We start from the raw sequence: 16581 nt of genomic DNA, 5'->3' as shown, positions 1-16581 counted from the left end.
CAGCAAGAAATGTGAAGTTCGAACGCTGACAGATTTATGTCTAAACCACTCCCTTATACATTTAATTTCTGTCTTCCTGGATGTTCATTCCTCCCCTCATTAAGCTGACATCATTGACTCTTTGAGCTCTCATTGGTGGACCAAACCGCCACTGTTCGAATCCCACTCAATGAACGTGAACAACAAGTGTTGTAATACATGACACAGTGTGTATACTTGCAGGACTGGGTGGGCCTGGCTCATTGTTAACTAAGGTGGAAAGGTGGTGAGGAAGGGGCCAACTGGACACTGTAATATGCTGTGTCTTTGAGAGTGTTGGTGCTGGGTGATTGGCTGGGTTCAAAGTCTTCTGCCATCCGGATACAATTTATGATCCTTAATGTCCCTAATGTAACTACGTAAAGAAAAAGGACCATAAGAGCCCCTTTTCCACAAAAAGTCCAGGAACTTTAAGTTAGTGGAAACATTTGTTCCTGGAACTAAACGGATCTTGTCAACCTGTGTGGTCTGCGTTTATACCACGCTTCAAAGTTCAGGGTAGTACAAATCAGGCTCATAATGTATGAGAAAGTGGTATATTCCTACATTGATCGCATTTGTAAAGAAACAGACAATATTTGTTCAGATGTATTTATTATTATTATTATTACTTTTATCATTATTTATGAATCGTACTATTTTTGCATTAAAAGATTGCAGTTCGTACAAAATGCAACTTCTACACTTTTGACGAGAACAAGAAAGCTCAATCATGTTACGCCTATACTGACCCACTTGCACTGGCTCCCGGTACACTTAAGGTGCGACTTTAAGGTTGTATTACTTACGTACAAAATACTAAACGGATTAGCAGCATCGTAACTTGCAGATTGTACTGTACCCGATGTTCCGTCCCCCAAATCTACATTCCAAAAACTTCGGCCTGTTAGTGAACTCCCGAGCCCCCCAAAAAACTGCATTCTCTGCAATGAATTAAAGTCCCACCTTTACCTCTAAAGGCCTTAGTGGCCACATGGACAGCACCTTTTAGCTCTTATTTCCAAAATTGTCTACACCACTGAATTGGGGTCTTATGCCGACATATGGACACTTATACTGCTATCTGGTGGTGTCAGAAGAGTATAACATACAGAGGAATTTGGAAAAAAAAGTGTAAAAAAAAAAAATTAGCATGTCACTACACAGGAAGTACACATTTGTGTACTTATGGACTAAGTACATCATATCAAAAGATGATTTTTAGTTTTTATTCTAATTAGGGTCCAATAAGCCCAAATAGCAAAGAGAAATAAAAAAAAACATGTAAACAAACAGCTTGGGCCTTAAGAGGTTAAAACTAATTTATGTACTTTAGCCTTTAAATCAGTGGTCTCAAACACGCGGCCCGCGGGAGACGTTATTTTGCGGCCCCCACCTTAATATGAAAGTTTAATGTTAGTGCGGCCCGCGAGTTTTAAATGAATGGCGCTTGACAGCGTTGTGTGCGGAGCTGAAGGAATTTACCAATCACGGTGTGGTATAAGGCTCTCGACAATAACGAGGGCGTGCCGTGATGGCACTGCCTTTAGTGTGCTCTAAAAACTGTCACCGCATCATCTTTTTCTCCATACTAACAACGTGCCGGCCCAGACTCATGTAGTATGAGGCTTCTGCAGACACACGCAAGTTATTGCAAGACATACTTGAGGAACAGTCATACATTTCACACTGAGGGTGATCATATTTTATTTTATTTATTTTTTAACACTGTTACAAATACACGCCACACTGTGAACCCACACCAAACAAGAATGACAAACACATTTTGGGAGAACATCCGCACCTAAACACAACATAAACACAACAGAACAAATACTCAGAATCCTTTGCAGCCCTAACTCTTCCTGGCTACAAAAACAACCCAGCTACCCCCAACCCTGCCTCCTCCCAACCCCGCCCACCTCAACCCCCCCCACACACACTTGTGGGAGTATTTCAATACACGGCCTAATAATGTTGTTGTATGCACACTGTGTCGAGCGGAAATGGCCTATCATAGCAGCACAACGGCTATGAACGTACATTTGAAAAGAAAACCATCAACCATCAACTAGTCAATGGTCCGCGTGAGCATACGTTGTCATCATTACACAAAAACATGAATGTGTCATTTGTATCTGCTAGGGGTGTAACGGTACGTGTTTTGTATTGAACCGTTTCGGTACGGGGGTGTACCGAACGAGTTCCTAACCTAAAGCTAAAGTCTTAACAAGCTAATTTGCTCCTTCTGCCTCTGTCTTAGCACGCAGCATTGTCCCACCCACACAACCATCTGATTGGTACACAGAAAGCGCTAACAGCCAATCAGCAGTGCGTATTCAAAACGTTACCAGCCAATCAGCAGTGCGTATTCAGAGCGCATGTAGTCAGTGCTTCAGCGTCGAGCAGATAGGTGTTTAGTAGGGATGGGCGATACCACACTTTTAGGATTCGATACAATACCAATACTTTTTCTTGCATTTTCATCGATACCGATACCATTAATTTCTTATTGGCAATTTTTGTCAGTCAAAAATATTATTACTATTGTTATTATTTAAGACAAATCACAAGACAAATACAGACCATTTATACCACATTCATTATGGTCAATATATAATAAAAGTAAAATTAAAATAAATAACATAAATATGAAAAATAAATTAAATATAAATGATAAATGGGTTATACTTGTATAGCGCTTTTCTACCTTTAAGGTACTCAAAGCGCTTTGACAGTATTTCCACATTTACCCATTCACACACACATTCACACACTGATGGCGGGAGCTGCCATGCAAGGCGCTAACCAGCAGCCATCAGAGGCAAAGGGTGAAGTGTCTTGCCCAAGGACACAACGGACGTGACTAGGAAGGTAGAAGGTGGGAATTGAACCCCAGTAACCAGCAACACTCCGATTGCTGGCACAGCCACTCTACCAACTTCGCCACGCCGTCCCTATAATAATAATATATAATAAATATAAACAAAAATATACACATTTTCACTTTTCTTATTTCTCAAAAAAAAAGTGTTGGTAGAAAAAGCTTAAAAAAACATTTATTCATAACAATATTATGTTTCAAACCTCTTTGTGGAAGTAAACTTATAACACTTCTCTGAAGCAAAGTCAATAATTTCCTTATCACAATAAACTAAGATTTTCTTGTCCTATAAACCTGCATACGAAAGACAGTTCCCTGAGAAAATGAACTTGGAAAAATTATCTACAAAAATGTCTGACACCATCACACCTTTAGTGTACTCGAGATATGTCGTCACACGTCACACTTTTCTGAAGTCTCAGATTGCTGTTCAGGAAAAGTAACAACGCTGTCGGCTGGCTGTGTGTGTGTTGCACGTTGACGACGCTCATTCGCTGTCTCCTGTGACGTGACTGGGCCAGATCTATACTCTGCCAGGTACAGGGGTGTCCCAGCACATAGTAAGTTAAGTAAGTAATCAAAAACATCTGAAAGTGATGCTTGCACCCCCCACACGCCGTTTTTTGGTTTATATCGATACTTTTTTCAGAAAAGTGATGCCAAATGAGTAGCGTGTGAGTATCGATATATCGATACCACAGGATCGATAAGCACATCCCTAGTGTTTAGCAGGTGAGCATCAGGCAGCGGACTCTCCCCAAATGATAATAAACACCTCCCAGTCAACTACTAGTAACATAACTATGAGCCTGTTGACCTTCTAGAAACTTAAACTGCAGCTCAGCTCACTCGCAGTCCTGGCTTGAGGTGAAGGCTAATTACCTCTCAGTTCCAGCCACATCGACCCCTTCTGAGCGCCTATTTTCAGCTGCTGGGAATATTGTAAACAAGAAAAGAACCAGAGCATGTAGACATGCTAACCTTTCTTCATTACAACTGTTAGTCACTCACTGGAATGAGTAGAATTGGTTATTGTGTACTGTGTTGGACTGGATGTTTATTTTGCACATTTAAAAAGCAATACTTAATGTTTACAGTACTCCAGAATATTTAGATTGGCACTTTTTTGTATTGGATGTTTATCTTTATTTTTGCACATTTTAGCAAATAAGCAATACATTCACCTTTGTTGAAATGTTTACACTGTTGTTCCAGAATATTTCGTTTTGCACTTTTTTGTATTGGATGTTTATCTTTATTTTTGCACATTTTAAAGCAAAATAAGCAATACTTTTACTTTTGAAATGCTTATACTATTGCAGAATATTAAGATTTGCACTGGATGTTGACTTTTATATTTGCACATTAAAAAGCAAATAAGCTACTTTTAATTTTGTTAAATGTTAAAAGTTTTAAATGTTTACATTGTTACAGAATATTTTGTCATGTTGTTGTCAATGTTGACTGAGTGGCCATACTTCTTTTTTTTTGTAAATAAAAGCCATGCCTTTTGAAAAAACTGGCCTACATTTATTTTTTCATCTTCATTTTAAATAAAAAAATAATCGGTAAAAGGAAAAATAATCTATAGATTAATCGAAAAAAAATAACCTGTAGATTAACCGATTAATCGAAAAAAATAATCTATAGATTAATCGATAGAAAAATAATCGTTAGCTGCAGCCTTAATGTTAGCCCGTTCGGGGCTAATTGTGCTACCGTAACTGTAAACTCCACAGCGAGCCACCCCCCCCTCCCGTTGGCTCCAGACATGCAATATTTCTTTGTTGAGCACAGGGGCACCCAGACGTGTCTTATTTCATTTCATGTCATTTTTATTTATCTCCTTCATTTATGTGCATCTTTGATCGATAGACAATTATACCTTAATTATTCAATTATACATTTACACACCAATGCCTGAGAGGGAGCAGGATGAAGAAAAATCTTATATTTTTCTGCCCCCTTCAACATAATACGTAGTCTTACTTAATGATATCATATAAACCAACAATTACATCCAAATATAACGAAAACAAACAAAAAAACACATAAAAAATCAAAAGAAGTGCAAAACTTCATGATGTACAAACCTAACAAAAAAAACAAAAAAAGTAATATACACCTCACGGGATGATACAAAACAAATACAGAACCAGGCAAAAAATAAGAAAAATAATAAATATAAAGCAAAATGTAAACACTTATGGCTGTCCATATGATCTTATTGTTCTGTCTTTATATTTTTTTTTAATTGGAATATATTTTTACAATCTTTTATCTCATTGTAAAGATAATTCCATAGTTTAACCCCCGCCACTGATACACACATTTGTTTTAAAGTTGTCCTTGAATAATGATGTTGGAAATTACTTTTTCTTCTATGCTCTTCATTCTCAGAAGTAATGACAAACATTTTTTGTAAATTTGCTGGTAATGTTTTACTTTTAGCCTTAAACATGACACATAATGTCTGTAACTTTACTAGCTCCTGTAATTTCAATAAACCCGAATTTATAAAGTTCTAAGTAATCTACTTTATGAATAATACTTATAGCTCTTTTCTGTAGTTGATACAGAGAAAGTTACGGTGCACAAGGAATACAATTTGAAACGTCATTATACAACCAGACATGCTGAGGAGTATGCAAAATACCAGGGAGATGAGAGAGTGAACTATACTTGTATAGCGCTTTTCAACCTTTTTTTAAGGAATTCAAAGCGCTTTGACACTATTTCCACATTCACCCATTCACACACACACATTCACACACTGATGGCGGGAGCTGCCATGCACATGAGCTGGCCATGAGCTGAAGCAGGCGCTTGCTGTGGTGCTGGCACGGGGACCAGTCTGGTTGCTGGTACAAGGACCAGTCTGTGAGCGGGTGCTGGTACGGGGACCAGCCTTGGAGCGGGTGCTGGCTCGGGCACCAGTCTTGGAGCGGGTACTGGTTCAGGGACCAGTCTTGGAGCGGGTGCTGGTTCCGGGACCAGTCTCGGAGCGGGTACTGGTTTGGGGACCATTCTTAGAGCGGGTGCTGATTCGGGGACTAGTCTTGGAGCGGGTGCTGGTTCGGGGACCAGTCTTGGAGCGGGTGCTGGTACGGGGACCAGCCTTGGAGCGGGAGCTGTTTTGGGGACCAGTCTTGGAGCGGCTACTGGTACGGGGACCAGCCTTGGATCAGGTGCTGGTACGGGGACCAGCCTTGGAGCGAGTGCTGGTACGGGGACCAGCTTTGGAGCGGGTGCTGGTTTGGGGACCAGCCTTGGAGCGGGTGCTGGTACGGGGACCAGCCTTGAAGCAGGTGGTGGTGGTCTGGCTGCTGGTTGAGACTTGGTCTGCCGAAGAACAAGTGGTGGTGGTCTGGCTGGGGGCTGTGGCTTGGTCTGCCGAAGAACAGGTGGTGGTGGTGTGGCCTGGGGCTGCGGTTTGGCCTGTCGAAAAACAGGTGGTGGTGGTCGAGCAGGCGGTAGCCGTTTTTCTGGTCGAAACTGTGCCACCCCACCAGCACTGACCTCAGTACTATCCCCCTTCCGAAAGTGGATGCCAGACGCTTCCCGCCAAATCAGGAACAGTCACAAAGGGTAGGAGGCGGGAGGCCAGGAGGTAGGTAGATTTTTCCTCCTCTCTAGAGTATCTAAACAGTCCATCTCTCATTCCACCATGAGATTGAGGAGGAGGGCCAGAAAAAATTTCCAGAGCGGTGGGCAAAACAAGAGTCATAGGGGGTGGAGCCAAAGTCACTCGGGGCGGGGCTGTAGTTACTCAGGGCGGGGTTAGAGTCACAGGAGGTGGATATTGAGTCACAGCGGGCGGAGCTTGAGTCACAGAGGGCGGAGCTTCCCGGCAGCACGTCGAAGCCCTTCTGGGAGGTCTTCATTCTCTCTGACGCGACTGGCACGTGCAACGATGTTCCCGGGCCAGACAGAGTCTATGGAGACCAGCGAACCCTCGGGGCCTCACATCATCTTCTCCAGCTCTTACGGCGTTGGGCAGAGGGTCTCTGCTACCATCGCGTCCATCACGTTCCATGTACCGGGGTTATACCCGCAGTCTGTGTCGCGGGGATCGGACATCAGGGAGTTCCATGCCTCCAAACGTTCAGCCGCGTGGTATGTCTCCTCCTCCTCATCCTCTGAGGAATACCACGACGGCAGCAAATCAGCCTTCAAACGTTCAAAAATCTTTTGTTTTTGCAGGGTGGAGAGAGACACTCCGCCTGGCCGAGTAAAATCACAGCGTTTAGGACGCATGGTGACAGGTAGGGAACCGTGGGAATCAAGAAAGGGGCAGGGACTAAGGTAACTGGGCCATCTGGTTCCTAATCAATTGGCCAGAACGTACTGTTATGTGTACAGGAGGAAGGAGACGGCACAGACAGGAGGCACGTCATATAAGCTCTATTTATTTATAAGTCCAAGGTGGCAAGACCAGCTCGGAGATCCGGGAGACAGACGTGAAGTCGAGGGGGGGGGGGGGGAGAGGCGTCAAAAGTCCGTGTCCAGGCAGGAGGTCGAGATCCAAGATGCAGCCAGGAAACCAGAGGAGACGAGACACACAGCTTGTGACGTGGGAACAAAGGCAGGCTGCAGAGAGGCGACAAGGAGGACACGTGACCAATCAACACGGAGGGGGAGAAACACAGAGAGAGAATGCATAGAGCTTGGTTAGTCGGCTTACTGTACTGGAACAGATGACTACGTTTTGGCCCCGAATAGCAGGTTGTGCTGCCTTAAGAAGGCAGGAGAGCTCCTCAGCGACAGGTGTGTAGATTGCTGATTGATTGCAGCCACTGGCTGCAGCAGGAGATGAGCGCCCGTGGGCGTGTCCAGAGGCGCGCTCCGCGGAGGCCATTGAGGAATGCGCAGCGGCATGCGCTTATGCCGTGACACATATGGGATCTTTTTCAGCTTTTCTTTGCGCGGATGTGTGTTTATATCAGGGGATGTCGTGAGTTGGTGACCATTATAAATGGTCCTAAAAAGATTACCCATAAAGGGGACTTATTGTGGAAAACCAACTTTTCTTACCTGTTTGTACCTGTTTTTGTGTATTTGGGATCTGCATAAGTCCCAAAAAATTCTAAATCAAACCATGGAGGCATAGCTGAAATATTTATAAAAAAACAATCACCCCTACCTTCATAATCCCTCCAAACAATCCGTTTGGAATTTGCCCCAATTGTGACATTTTTCCCAATTGTGCAACAGCAGATATCTCCATATATGGTAGAAATTTACCAAACTGCTTTGCGCGAGTCCGCCTTTGTAGTCTGCGCTGTAGTCAACAAACGCCTTCTTTTTCACTATCCTCTTGTGGGGCAGACTAGCTCATAAACGCGCATGCATCCTCCGTCGTAGCCATTTCTAATAGAAGTTCAGACCTTTATCTGTCAGTAGACTCGTTATGGAAGCGCTAAAAACTACAACATGAATGATAAAGAGAAGACGCAGTAGAAGTGGAACAACGTAAATAGGAACGCCTACAAAACAATGAAAAATGTTGACTGAAGAACCACCATTACATGTTATGTAGACCACAAGGAAGTAGTTTAAATGTAGAAAAAATATCATAATATGACCCCTTTTATGCTTTTCAGATGGAAATGTAAAAAATAACTGAACAGGTACATTCGCCCCCTAAAAATGATTTAACAACAGATTAGTAAAACTGGTCTTTAAAAGTTGAATACTTGTGGGCAAGGCAAAGTTTTTTTTATGTTAATACCAGCGATTAAAAAGGCAAAGACAAATACATATCAACAGCTCTTTAAAATACTTTAATTCCAGTAGCTAAAAGTCGATCGAAAGATTAAAAAGTAAAATAGTTCTCAGCTCTAATTTCGTGCAGTGGAAGACCCTTTACATGTTCCAGCTGCTTTCCTTTTGCGAGGGGGAAAAGAGTCCAGAAAGTGTAAAATTGTAAAATTCTTTATTCACCATATAAATCTCATTTGTAAAGTTACGAATGACTTAAAGTTAATACTATTTGCAGATGATACCACAATTTGTTCAGAAGAGAACACAAAGAAGTTAACGAATAGCTTAAAATTATGGTTTGATAAAATTGGACTATCCATAAACCTGAATACATAATGATTTACAGTAACAGTGGAAAATGTACTCAAAAACAAATACAACTCCAGAGAATAGAACCGTAGACCATGGGTCACCAATATCAAGGGCTAACAGTTTGATACACACTTCTTAAATAAAACATTTGCGCAGTTTATTTTTTTAATTATATTTTAACATAGTGGAGAGGGGCGTGGCCTGCGGGCCTGCAGCAAAGCGGAGTGTGCCAGGACCGGCTTCGAAATCAGCGACAGGTGCGTAGATGGCCCACCTGGGCCTTTTTATCTAATCACCTGTCGCTCTGTTATAAGCAGCAGCCAGAAGGAGAGACGGAGTTGGAGCTGGAGGGGAGCTGGCGTGAGAGCAAGAGCGAGACTGAAAGAGACTAAAAGACAATTGCTGAAAAGCAACCGGGGACATTACGTCAAAATAAAACAATATCGTAACCCTGAAACGGCCTCTCATGTCGGTGCTTGGTGGTCTGAAGAACCCCCTAGAGGGCAACCTCCACAATCATTAATGAATAATGATGTGTATCTATGTGCAGACCTTTACCACGGTCACAATTTCTCAAATTAACTATCAGAAGTGATTCAAGGAGGTAAGAAATATCAACATGCAACACTATTTCTATCAATACCTGCAATTAGGTTTTTCAAATGATCTCACTTTTACAACATTTCGTGTTTTTTTTTAATAAGGAATCTGTAACGGGAACGAGGACGAGGAGGCATGGTGATGCGCAAATTGTTCTTCCGAGATGATGCAGCAGGAACTCCGGAGACAGCGTGCAGGTAGGAAACAATTTATTCCAATAAATCAATCACAGACAAACACACAAACACAATGAGAGCGTGTGTCTAGCACAAGGAAAGCTAACGGAATAGCTAATGTGAAAACACATAAGACAAAGCTTAGCTCAAGGAACACAAGGGACTTACGTAACAGTTGCGTAAAGCAAGCAAAAGCACCAGACTGAGTGAGGGGAAAACCAGGACTAAATAGCTCTCTGATTAGTGTACGGCAATAGGAGAGCACCCGGAACACTAATCAGAGGCAGGTGAAAACAATCAGCACCCACGACAACCAAGAAACACAAAACAGGGGTGCTGAAACAGAACTTAAACCACAAGTGAATGAAAACCCAAAATAAACTATGATCCGGCACCGGATCATAATGGAATCAACAATTTAAAAAAATAATTAACAATGTCCCATCACGTTTGTACAAGTATTATTAAATATGAATCAATATCAGTTTTATTTGAGGCATGACGATATTATGACATGCGTAGTGCCAGCGTTGAGGACTGCTGCTTTCAGGCACTGTTGAACATAACGCGACTCCTCTTTAAACGTACAAGCATGAAATATATGTATTTCCTTGCCATCTGTGTACTTCAGGGACTTCCAAGAATTGACAATTCTATCAAAATATTGGCAATTTTAGGACTGGGTTCTAATAAACTACTAGCTTAAGCGAGAGTAGTGAATGCAGCATTTTAAAGTTGAACCTGTCAACAAGAAAAAGTAATTCCCTTCCCCCACAAGTGTTTAATGGTGTCTTATAACTCACTTATGTGCTTCAGTGAGTCAATCGGGCCATAAATGTCATGTTCAGCGGGGTTCCCAAGGTGACTTGGAACTTCTGATCAGGAGACGATGAGGAGTCTTGTTGACTGCTGAGGTTTTGTCATGTACACACAAGAACAACAATCAGTTTATCCGTTTATTCATATTATAGAATATTTTATTTAATTCAATTTGTTTCAATATTTTCATTCTCAACTATACGTCAAAGCATGTGTGATTCAAACTAATAGCAACACAATAAAATAACATTTCTGGCGCATTACAATGGTTTAGTTTAGTTTATTAAGGATCCCCATTAGTCTACACCGCAGTGGAGACTATTCTTCCTGGGCTCCAGACAAAAAACATCACACAATCATAAAACAAAAGATTAAAATGCAGTACAACATTACAATGGTGAGTGTGCTATTTTTAGAACAGGCAGGGTGACTCATATGGTCCTGGGGGGCGACCTGGTGACCCCTCGCCTAGACATTGACAGGGTAAATGACAATATATTTCCAGGCATTATACTGATGAAATGAGCTGTAAATACAGTACTTCCATTATAAATAAAGCAAAATATGATAGGCTCCAGCACCGCCACGACCCCGTAAGGGACAAGCGGTAGAAAATGGATGGATGGATGGATGTTCTGGACCAAAAATCACTATATATTCTCTACTGCTCACTGGTGATACCATATCTGAGTTATTGTGTAGAAATATGGGAAAATAATTACAAAAGTACACTTCATTCATTAACCGTGTTTCAAAAAAGGTCAGTTAGGAGGACATGCAAACTCTTTGTCTACTAAGTCAAAAATATAATTTTTTTTAAAAAAATATAAATTAGAAAATGTTAACTTTTTTAACATAGCAGTATGTGAAATTAAATTACAGAAAAGATTAAATGGAAAACCTTAAAGGTACTCCAAACTAGGGATGTATACCGAGTACTGGTATTTTTTGGTACCGGTTCCTGATTAGCTTGGTCCATCGGTGAAGATTCTGGACTAACGATACTGCTATTGGTATTTTTTTATCCAGCTGACTGACATAATTATGACACACTGTTATATTCACTTCAGCTGCCGCTGCTACACATTAAAATCAGCTTTGAATAATGACAAATAAGGGAGCAACACCAAACAAAGGTTTGCAAAAAAGCAATACTCCTTCCTCAAAAGTTCCTCAAAGTCACACAAGCTGTGACAGTTTGAAGTGAACTCACTTTACTCACGACGAGTCACGACCTCCTAGCGATCCATTAATCCACAGGCCATTACTAATCCACTCCAAAATTGAAAAAGTTGAGGTAATATAATCATCCATAAAGTTGCTTTGAAGCAATATGCATCCACTGTGACTGACAGGTCTCTGGTTGCCGTCTGACGTCACTCATTTGTGCCGTGTTTGCGTGCCAATAAAACACATCTTGCTTAAATGTTTTTCAGTTTGTTCTGTCTCTTGACTCACTGAGTCTTCTTATAATTATAGTACACACACACATTGATCGTTAGCTGTCAACATCATGTCTTCCTGTCCGTCATTCAAATACGTCCGTGTACAACATTAACACAAGTAACATTTTATATTGTTAAAAAATATACGTTTGTACACTCACACAATATACTAGTGATTGTGTCGATTTATATGATATATTTGATAAATATATTTCCAGCTAAATGTAATTGCAATGAATAGAAACACAAAGATTGATCTGTGTGGTCTTTACAAGAAGATGACATAACTGTATTTGACCTTGGACTGCACACATAGTTGACTTATTTAAAACTTAAAAAAAGCAGGTGTTGATAAAGAACTTCCCTGCTCTGAGACGTTACATTACATCAAGTTGGAGGTGTTCAACCTTGTGTTCTAATATAAATTGTAAATAAAATGCATTTTTTTCCATCTAGATTTCCACAAATTACCTATAGTACCGACAAGAGTACCGGTATCAATAAGGAATATCGATAAGGGTATCGTATCGATAAAATCCGAACAATAAGCTTTGACACTATTTCCACACTCACATGATGGCCGAAAGCGGCCATGCAAGGCTCGAACCACGACCCATCAGGAGCAAGGGTGAAGTGTATTGCTCAAAGACACAACAGACGTGACTAGATGACTAAAATTTATGTACCGGTAACTAAATCATTTGCCTTTGAATTTTGGGAACTGAATTTTTATTTTTTTACATAAATTTATGCTGATAATTTTATTGATTAGAAATGTGCGTGTTTAAAAAATATATTTGTCAAAATACAGTGTTTTAAATTCAATGTAGAAAAACTAGCATTTTAAAAAATGCGCAAATGTTTGACAGACATTTGTCATGTTATGTTGGCCTTCCTCGCTCGGAATCAGCCAGACTTTAGTTTTGTTTGCATATGAGCTGTTTATACATCTGCATATACTTACACTGCTATACCTATATTATCACTCCGCACTTTTGTTTACAAAGGTCCTAACTTGATTGTGAGTTAAGTAAAGTACAGTACAACGCTACCTGTCCCTACATGTTCAATATTAAAGTGCAACTTTGTTTGTCAATACCTTATTTAGCCATTTTATTTTTTGTTTCGGTTGTGTACAGTATATTATGAGGGTCCCCGACCCCCTCCTTAACAGAAACAGAAACTATTTTATTGTTTTTGGCTGTGGTTTTTATTCAAGTGCAAAATTTTGTTTACAGAGTATATTATATTTTAATTGTTGGTTTGTTTTATTTAACATGGAGATGTAAAAGTTTACATCTCAATTAAAATTGTTAAAATTAACGTGAAATACTAATGTATTGCATTTGACAGGGTATAACTGCATTATTATTATGTATTATCATAACTTAAGTGGTTAACTTGGTTCCAAAATACTATTGACAATAATATCATTTTTTGGCAATCATTTTTAGGTCAATATATCGTCAGCAAAATTTGCTATCAGCCCAGACCTAAAAACAATATTTAAAAATCAAAGTACTTTTTCCCTGACTACATTTATCACAGATTCAACAGTCCATTTTGTCATTTACAGCGAAAAGATTCATCAAATAAAATTCACTTCAACTCAATATGTGACCAGTGTATAAATAATTCAGCGCTTAACTGGGTGTAAATACAGCAAAGTCATTAATATATACATATGCAGTTTAGAAAATATACTGCCAAACCACACTGAAGTACTATATTCATGTACTGAAAATGAATATCCATCATCCATTTTCTACCGCTTGTCTCTTACAGGGTCGCGGGGGTTGCTGGAGCCTATCTCAGCTGCACACGGGCAGAAGGCGGAGTGCACCCTGGACAAGTTGCCACCTTATCCATCGCAGGGCCAACACAGATAGACAGACAACATTCACACTCACATTCACACACTAGGGTCAATTTAGTGTTGCCAATCAATCTATCCCCAAGTGCATGTCTTTGGAGGTGGGAGGAAGCTGGAATACCCGGAGGGAACCCATGCAGTCACAGGGAGAACATGCAAACTCCACACAGAACGATCCCGAGCGCAGGATCGAACCCAGGACCTTCGTATTGTGAGGCACACGCATGCACTGTCCCACCGTGCTGCCTGAAAAGGAATATGACCTTTTTATTTACAGAATGTTGTCCCCCCAGGAGCCAGGCTGCAGTATGTGCAGGGTTATGATGTGTCCTATGGCTCTTCTGAACCAAGAATAAAACAAGGCATTTATCAAAGGGTTTAAAAAGGAGTTGAAATAGAACACATTAACCACAAACTTTAGATATGAAGCACTAGAGACACCTGTAAGAGTTACAATGTAAAATGGACAGAAACACATGAGGAAGACAAGGACAAGGACACCAAGAGTCCTGGCTGCCTTCAATTCTGACCTCTTTGCTCTTACAGCGACTTTATGTTGTGGTTTGACTGATGTAACATGAGAGCGCATGGCTCGGGCCTGAGACAAAGCAACCACAAATACTCTCATGTACAGAGTGACAATGATGTTGAGAGGAAGGATGAAGTTCACGACAAGATAAATAATTCCTGCATTGTAGTCAATAACAGCAGCACACTCTCCATTGCAACAACAAGCACAGGACATCACCAAGAATCCAACAGGGTGTTAATAGCACTATTTGTCCAGGTATCATTAGGAGGCCCACCAGAAAGTCGGAGACAGCCATTGAGAGGAGAAGCAAGTTAGTGGGAGTGTGGAGCTGCCTGGAGACAATCAAGGAATAATGAAGACAACATTTGTTCTAAGTGGACTAAAAAGACATAGAGTTCAACACAGTTCACACAGAAAATGAGATAGGACACATTGAAAAAACAGTATAAAAGTCATGCAGCACACAATATTGTTTAATGAAATTAAACAATGGATGTCCGCTAACTTTCTGCAACTCAACGCTAAGAAAACGGAAATGCTGATTATCGGTCCTGCTAGACACCGACATCTATTTAATAATACCACCTTAACGTTTGACAACCAAACAATTACACAAGGCGACTCGGTAAAGAATCTGGGTATTATCTTCGACCCAACTCTCTCGTTTGAGTCACACATTAAGATTGTTACTAAAACGGCCTTCTTTCATCTCCGTAATATCGCTAAAATTCGTTCCATCTTGTCCACTAGCGATGCTGAGATCATTATTCATGCGTTCGTTACGTCTCGTCTCGATTACTGTAACGTATTATTTTCGGGTCTCCCTATGTCTAGCATTAAAAGATTACAGTTGGTACAAAATGCGGCTGCAAGACTTTTGACAAAAACAAGAAAGTTTGATCATATTACGCCTATACTGGCTCACCTGCACTGGCTTCCTGTGCACTTAAGATGCGACTTTAAGGTTTTACTACTTACGTATAAAATATTACACGGTTTAGCTCCAGCCTATCTCGCCGATTGTATTGTACCATATGTCCCGACAAGAAATCTGCGTTCATAAAACTCAGGCTTATTAGTGATTCCCAGAGCCAAAAAAAAGTCTGCGGGCTATAGAGCGTTTTCTATTCGGGCTCCAGTACTCTGGAATGCCCTCAGTTAGAGATGCTACCTCAGTAGAAGCATTTAAGTCCCATCTTATAACTCATTTGTATAATATAGCCTTTAAATAGACCCCCCCTTTTTAGACCAGTTGATCTGCTGTTTCTTTTCTTCTCTCCTCTTCTCCCCTGTCCCTTGCGAGGGGGAGTTGCATAGGTCCGGTGGCCATGGATGAAGTGCTGGCTGTCCAGAGTCGGGACCCCGGGTGGACCACTAGCCTGTGCATCGATTGGGGACATCTCTGCGCTGCTGACCCGTCTCCGCTCGGGATGGTTTCCTGCTGGCTCCGCTGTGGACTGGACTCTCGCTGATGTGTTGGATCCACTGTGGACTGGACTTTCACAATATTATGTCAGACCCACTCGACATCCATTACTTTCGGTCTCCCCTAGAGGGGGGGGCGGGGGGGGGGGGTTACCCACATATGCGGTCCTCTCCAAGGTTTCTCATAGTCATTCTTGACGTCCCACTGGGGTGAGTTTTTCCTTGCCCGTATGTGGGCTCTGTACCGAGGATGTCGTTGTGGCTTGTGCAGCCCTTTGAAACACTTGTGATTTAGGGCTATATAAATAAACATTGATTGATTGATTGATATTAGGAAAATGACAAATAATTGCCTGAAATGGGAGATTGAGACGATGACCAGCAGGTTGAGAACCACAGTGACGATGGCGATGATGGCCAGCAGAACACTGAAGAAAATACCTTCAGACCATTTAGCTGTGGGCTTTCTGCAGGAGATGTTGATGAGTTGAGGAAAGCACAACTCTTCCTGGTCGTCCGTCTCCATCATCCGAAAGAAATGTGAAGTTCGAACTCTGACAGATTTATGTCTGAACCGCTCTCTTATAGATTTAATTTCTGTCTTCCTGGATGTTCATTCCTCCCCTCATTAAGCTGACATAGTTGACTCATTGAGCTCTCATTGGTGGACCAAACTGTCACTGTTTGAATCCTACTCAATGAACGTGAACAACAAGAGTTGTAATACATCCCTT

The 16581-nt window shown here is 41.2% G+C and overlaps 1 pseudogene; it reads right to left on the bottom strand.

Annotated features, from left to right (window-relative positions):
• Positions 1-14161: 14161 nt before the first annotated feature.
• Positions 14162-16376, bottom strand: LOC133663816 (trace amine-associated receptor 1-like; annotated as a pseudogene).
• Positions 16377-16581: the final 205 nt, after the last annotated feature.

Source organism: Entelurus aequoreus, linkage group LG13 (assembly GCF_033978785.1).
Source record: "Entelurus aequoreus isolate RoL-2023_Sb linkage group LG13, RoL_Eaeq_v1.1, whole genome shotgun sequence".
Lineage (NCBI taxonomy): Eukaryota > Metazoa > Chordata > Actinopteri > Syngnathiformes > Syngnathidae > Entelurus > Entelurus aequoreus.
The sequence above is the reverse complement of the archived record's forward strand: the minus strand, read 5'-3'. Positions and strand labels throughout refer to the sequence as shown.